We start from the raw sequence: 7,314 nt of genomic DNA, 5'->3' as shown, positions 1-7,314 counted from the left end.
CTTTTGCAAGAGAAGGTCAGGAGAACCCAACACAAAATCCAACACAAAATCAACCCACAATGCCTAAATTTTCATCACATTCCATACCAACCGAGCAGAACCTACCCAATGGTACTCCCACACCACAACACTTAACCGGAAATTTCATTGCCAAATCCGCATTTATCCAATTAGTCGAAAGAAGCCAATTTGGGGGGATGCCTAGTGAAGACCCTCACTCTCACATGGAGACTTTTTGTGACTATTGTGATGCGATTTCTCAAACCGGTGTAACTCAAGACCAAATTCGATGAGTCTTATTTCATTTTTCTCTAATTGGCACCACAAAACAATGGTTGAAGGGCCTTGATAAGGCTACTCTCGGAATTGATTCTTGGAAGAAATTGGCTCTAGCTTTCTACAAAAATTTTTACCCACCGGAAAAGATTAACATGCTAAGAGCTCAAATTACGGGCTTTAAGCAAAGAGATGAAGAATCCTTGTATGAAGCTTGGGAGCGATTCAAGGGAATTTGTCGCTCATGTCCTCATCATGGACTTAGCGAGTGGTTCTTGGTACAACAATTTTGGAATGGTCTTTATGAAGACTCAAGAAACATTCTCAACATGGGATCAAATGGTATGTTCACCGAAGGTGACGACAATCAAACTTGGAACAAGATTGAGGAAATGGCGGTCCATAATTTACAATATAGTAGACCTCGCAAGGCTACTAGAGGAGGAAAACATGAAGTGGACTCTATTAGTCAGTTGGGTGCTCAACTTAGTGCTCACATTGATACCATCAATTTGAAGTTCGGAAAATCTATGGCTAGACTTGAAGAAGCCTCAAAATCACCAAAGCACAATGTCAATGCCATGACGGCCTCTTCATCAATCCCAAGTGGGATATGTCAGAATTGTGGAACTTTGGGACATGACCAAAGTGAATGTAGAGGAACAAATGAACAAGTGAATGTTTTTCAAGCATACAAGAGTGGTACCCCTTATTCAAATTATTACAATGAAAACACAAAATTCCACCCAAATCTCTCATACAAAAGCCAAAATGTTCAAAACCTTCAACCAACATACACTCCACCTCCCATGAGAAACCAAAATCAAAGACCCTTTTACAACCAAAACCAAGGTTACCAAAATCAAACTCCATACAATCAACAAAATGACCAAGGTTTTGATGTTCAAAAAGCGGTCCTCCAAATGCAAAAGAATCAACAAGAGTTTTTCACTCAAATGCAAAAAGGATAGTCAAGCAAAGGAAATCACCATCAACAACATCCTAGCCCACACCAAAATGTTGGAAACCCAATTGACTCAACTAGCATCTTCAAGCTCACAAAGACAAAAGAGGCAATTACCACCTCAAAGTAATCCCCCGAGACATGAAACGGTTAGTGCCATTCACTTGAGAAGTGGTACGAGGTATGAAGCACCGAAGAAGCAAGTTGAGGATGAAGTTGTGGAAGCTAGTGACAAAGAAGAAGTTGTACAAAACTCCAAGGATGGAGAACCATCAAAGGAAGAATTTTCAATGAAAAGTGAAGACAAGTCCAAGGAGAAGGAACCCATTGTGATTAGACTTCCTTTTCCAAGTCGTCAATCCAAACCCAAATTTGATGACCAACTTGGAAAATTTATGGAGATTGTGAAGAATTTGGAAGTCTCGATTCCTTTCACGGAATTAATCAATCACGTGTCGGCCTATGCAAAGTACATGAAAGACATCCTTACGAAGAAGAAATCGATCCGGAAGCTTGAGACTATCGCCTTCACTAAGGTGAGTAGTGCAATACTTCAAGGGAGTTCACCTCCAAAACATAAAGATCCGGGAAGCTTCTCAATACCGTGTACCATTGGCGACACCACGATCAACAAAGCTTTATATGATCTAGGGGCTAGTGTGAGTGTTATGCCATACTCGGTGAGTAAAAGGTTAGGGATGGGAGAGCTTAAATGCACCAATATCACACTCCAAATGGCCGATAGATCGACGAAGACACCATTAAGGATATGGGAAGATGTTCCCGTAAGAGTTGGGAAATTTTTCATCCCGGTGGACTTTGTCATTGTTGACATGGAAGAAGACTCCAATATTCCAATCGTTCTAGGAAGATCTTTCTTGCACACCGCGGGTGCGGTGATAGATGTGAAGCATGGAGAGCTCACTCTAGAAGTGGGGGATGAGAGCATAACTTTCAATCTTGACAAGACCATGAGAGCTCCCCGTTTGCATGAACCATGTTTTATGGTTGATCATTATAGCCGGAAGGATGATAGGAAGAAGTCGGAATTCCAATGGAAGAAGAAAGTCGATGATGCTCCATCAAAAGAGCAAGGAAATTGTAACAAAGAGAGCTTGAAAAGCTCACCAAAGTCAAGCAATGAAGAAGAGGGCCTCATTGGCCAAAACAAGAAAGTGGGAGAGTTGTCTCTATCAACTCAAGAGATCTTTAGTGACCAAGTAGATGAAGTTTGCGGTCTTTGTGACGATGAGTTTGAAGGGATTTTCAATCCCTACATTGGTAATGCTATCGATCAAGACCAACATGAAGGACAACAAGTGCAAAGATCTATTGAGGATCTTTGTCATGACAATGAACAAGCTTTTGACTACTTCTTCAAGGTGTTTAGTAACATCAACAACACCTTGGACATGCCCCCATGACATCTCTCTAAGGATGAGAGTTTGGTGGAGTCCTCTCCAAACCACCATTTGTAAATATTTCTAACTCCCTCACTAGCATTTTAATTCTTACATTGCATTTTTGTCATTTTTGGATTTTTATGCCTTGATCTAGATATTTATCATCTTTTGAGAGAAGTGAGGGAGGGACTAATGATTTTATTGATATGTAGTGCTTTAACTTAGTGTGGGGATAGCAATTGCCTAGGCTATTCATGCCTTCGTAATGCCCACAATGAAGAACACGGGATTTAAAGAATGAAAATGACACGGGATATGCAAGTGCACGGATGGAACTGAATCCGGGTAGACCAGGTGGAATCCGAGCGTCCTTAGGGGTAATCCGCTCATCTTATGGGAATCCGAGCGTCTGTGGAATAATTCGTCCGTCTAAATGAGCTGCAAAATTGAAAATTTTGCTCTGTTAGAGAATCCGAGCGTCCCAGCTGAGAAGATGCTCGTCTGAAAGAATTCGCTCGCCTTTGCAAGAAGACGCTCGTCTTTTTGCCAGTACAGATTAAGAAAATTCGCTGTAACAGAATTCGCTCGTCTTTAGGGGAATCTGCTCGTCCTGAATTGCAGAATCCACTCGTCTTCACTGAAAGACGCTCGTCTTTAGGCGATATTTTCGGAAGCCAAATTGAGCAGAATCCGAGCGTCCTGACGGGAATCCGCTCGTCTTCCCCCTACAGTTTTGAAATTTTCGGGTGTTTTAAATACCCCTTCCCACATTCATTCATTCATTCAAACATTCAAACATTACCCATAAACCCCAAAACCCTCATCCTCTCCATCACCAAAAACAAGATTTCCTCAACCAAATTCAACAAAATCAAATCCAAACTTCCTTACAACAACAATTAATCACTCCTTTTACAATAATAATCAATCCAAGCACCAAAATCTTCAACCTTTGAGTCGATTTTTAAAATACAAGGGCAAATCCTTTCCTCTTAAAATCGATTTGGGTATAACTAGAAATTGAAGATTTTCAACCTTTTCTTGGTATAATCATCAATGGCAAAAACAAAAGGAGCAACAAAGGCACTCAAGGCAAAGGCACTCTCAAAAAGGCAACAATGCCTTCAAGCAAAGAAAGCTTCAATGGCTATGGTGGTTGCTAGTGCAAACTTGGAAGTTCAACAACAACAAGATCCTCCTTTGGAAGCAACAACTCCGGAAATTGCTCAATTATCAAACTATCCGGAGGTAATTTTCATTTCTAACTCCCATAGGGATACATTTGCCAAGTATGCTAAGAAAGCCATTTTGCCCACCAAATTCATATGTGAAGATGCCTTGAACAAATTGGGTGTCCTTGAACAAACAAAAGCCTTCTTCGAAGCCATGGGGTTGGGAAAATTGTTTACTACAAGAGAATTGACATACCCCTCCCTTACCTTGGAATTCTTAAGTTCATTGAAAGTGACTAACGTAGAGACTAGAACATACATCGCGTTTCGCCTTGCCAATGTGAATAGGCGCATCACCTTTGATGTTTTGAGTAAAGCGTTAGGCCTTAGTGATACACCATATTATCATAAGATGCCCGAAAAGTATGACCCCGCTCCTCTTTGGGAGGCAATTTCCGGGAAGAAATTTGTGAGCTTTCATGCTTGTCGCGCTCTATTAGTCCACCATCCGGGCATTAGAGTGTGGCACAAGGTCATAGGGAATATTATAACTGCAAGAAAAGACACTAATCATTTTACCAAACTCGATTGTGTACTACTTGAGTCGGCCTTAAATGTTGGAAGGGAATTCACTAAGCCTTACAATGCTCTAAGGCTTTTGGTGGAAAGATGGCTCAATGTTGATTGTGGTAAGGAAGGCACCGCTTTTATCGTAAATGGAGGTCTAGTTACTCTCTTGGCCAAGCACTTTGACGCAAATTTCAACAAGGATAACACCTATGTGGCGATCAAAGGGGGTCATATCATTGACATGGACGCCATGATTCACGAGTACAAGTGGGTCAAGCATAACTCTCTTGACACCAACTATGGGTGGCTAACCAATGATGCTAGATCTTTCACTTCGCCTTCCAAGATATGCCGCTTGAGTGCTCATCGAACAAACTACCTACTTCCACTCTCCAAGGGCGCCGAATACATCATCCGACAACAAAGGGGCGAAATTGAAGAGCCCTCCTCCTCCATTGTCACACCACCCTATCCTTTCAAATATCAAGAGTTCAAACCCGAAGATGTTGAAGTGGGCAATGACTACATGACTCTCCTCATGAGAGAGATGCACAAACAAGCTTATAATGATCGAGTAGATGCATACTAGGCCCAATATCCACCCCTCCTTCATTTAGCTAGGCAAGGACTACTTGATCCTTCATGTCCTTTGCCTAGTTGGGCGGATAGGGATGTCTTCTTTCCAAGCACATCTAGGGGTGAAATATCGGGTGAAGATGACAATGTCGATGATGAGGTTGATGATGATGAGAGTGTTGATGAAGAGGTAGTTGATGAAGAAGAAGAGGCTAATGAAGATGATGAAGGAAGTGAGCAAGGAAGTGAAGAAGGAAGTGGAGATGAGTCCGCTTCTATGGAGGAAAATGATGACAATAATGATTTGATGGAGGACTAGCAAACTTTGGAGGCTCCTACCCTCTTGAGGTTTGTCTACTTCTTTCTTTGTTTTATTTATTTTATCTTGACTTGTTTGGAAAGTCCTAGCAACATGAGGACTAACACCTTGGCTCCATTAAGGTGTTCTTTTATTGTTCCCATTTGAAAAATCCAAAATGACACACTTTAGTTTCATGCATTGCATCTTGTGTGCATGAACTACCCCAAAATTTTAGACATTAGAAATAATGTCTATCTCGGTTTGGGGAAGTACATGCATACGCAATGGGAGGTAATCTAAATTACGCTCTCCGTCATAAACAAAAACCCATGCATCATGTAGTGTAGATTAGTATAGCTTGCATTTAGTATAGAATTCATGCATCATACTTGCATAATTTCCTATCATATTTGCCATTGAGGACAATGCCCATATTAGTGTGGGGATGGGAATTTCTAACTTAACTTTTATTCAAAAATCCAAAAAAAATCAAAAATTTCGAAAAAACCAAAAAAATTAAAAAATTTGAAAATCCAAAAACATGTTCATTTCCTTTGTAGTGTAGACTTGTATATATTGTTTGTATATATTATGTTTGTTCTATCCTTGTTCACATTGATCGACTACGCCACATCCGAGACATGAGGATATTGAAGACCGTGTGGTATGATCTTTCCAATCTCCTTTTTCCTCTTTATGTTAATGACTATGTGGCTTAATTTTGATTGATGCGGTATAAACAATGTGAATTTAGGACTTGCATTTAGATTATATGGCATATTAGTTGGTAGAATCATTTGCATTAGGATGTATATATGTTAGTTGCATCATGGCATGTAGTTGCATGTTAGAAAAATTTTGCGAAACCGTCTACTTGGGAAGCTTGACAACTGCATATAGGCCCTAGTAGATGCTTTTTCTTCTTAAGACTTTGCTTGTTAGAATACTTGTAAAACACCCTAGGATGTGTCATGCTAGTATCCTTTGACCCATGGATTAAGGCCTAGTCAAGAGTACCTTGTGGTGTGATAACTCCTTGGCTACCGTTTATTCCAAGGTGACCCTTGAAACCATGCATTTATCATCCATGTTCTACCACATTTTTATCATCAAAGGGAATGGGCACAAAAAGAAATTGATTTGAGTTCAATGAAATGAAAACAAAAGAAAAAGTTTGCAAATTGCATGAAATGAAAAGAGGAGCAAAAATAAACTCCTAAAGCTTCAAATATAAGGCACCCTCACTACATATGGGGTGACTTTGAAAATGTTCAGAAAGAAAATGCAAAAAGTTGAAAATTTGTCAAGTATTGATATGCCAAACATCAAAAGAAATGGCAAAAGAAAGTATTCTCAAATGTTATATGCCACAAGAAATTGGGGGGAAAAACAAACAACAAAAGCAAACTCCCAAAATGAAACTCAAATATCTATTGATCCCTTTATCCATCGTATCCATTTTTGTGCATGGTAGAGAGGGGACGACCCTTCTTCTTGTCTAGGCAAGAGGGGGAATTCCGCGATCCTCCAGTGTTTCTAACGCCATAGGGAGTCTACTCTTGACAAAAGCATTTAACGATTGAGGACAAATGTACCCTAGCTTGACACAACTTGGAGGTGATTTATTGGTATCCTTCTAGGCTTAGTAGTTTGAAGAAATTGCATCTATGAAGGAGTGTACCCTTGAATTGCTTCCCCTTTAGATAATTTCCGCCACTTAGATGAGGAAAGTGGCTATTCTTTTGTAGTTGCATCCATTACTTGATTTTATGAGCTTTAATGTTTGGATGTGTCGTCATTTTGGCAAAACCCACCTTGCCTTGCAAGAAGGCATCCTACCTCATGGTTGTCTTGCTGTGAGTTGAAGGGGCGGAGTGAGACCCGCTAATTGTCTCATATCGGCTATGCTATTAGGTTAGTTTAAATAACGGTCCTAGTCTTTGTCACCTCTTTACTCGGGACGAGCAAAGGTTCGGTTTGGGGATATTTGATGTGACCATAATTTGAGCATATTTAGCTCCCGAATTAGCCTTGTTCCCATGCTTTTTAGTG

The 7,314-nt window shown here is 40.3% G+C and overlaps 1 non-coding gene across 1 annotated transcript; it reads right to left on the bottom strand.

Moving 5' to 3' along the window:
• Positions 1-431: 431 nt before the first annotated feature.
• On the bottom strand, positions 432-538 carry LOC141624689 (small nucleolar RNA R71). Its single transcript, XR_012534495.1, has one exon. It is a non-coding gene; the product is annotated as a small nucleolar RNA R71 (small nucleolar RNA).
• Between the last annotated feature and the right edge of the window lie 6,776 nt (positions 539-7,314).

This window comes from Silene latifolia, chromosome X (genome assembly GCF_048544455.1).
Source record: "Silene latifolia isolate original U9 population chromosome X, ASM4854445v1, whole genome shotgun sequence".
NCBI lineage: Eukaryota > Viridiplantae > Streptophyta > Magnoliopsida > Caryophyllales > Caryophyllaceae > Silene > Silene latifolia.
Note: the sequence above shows the minus strand (reverse complement) of the source record. Positions and strands in the feature narration are given on the sequence as shown.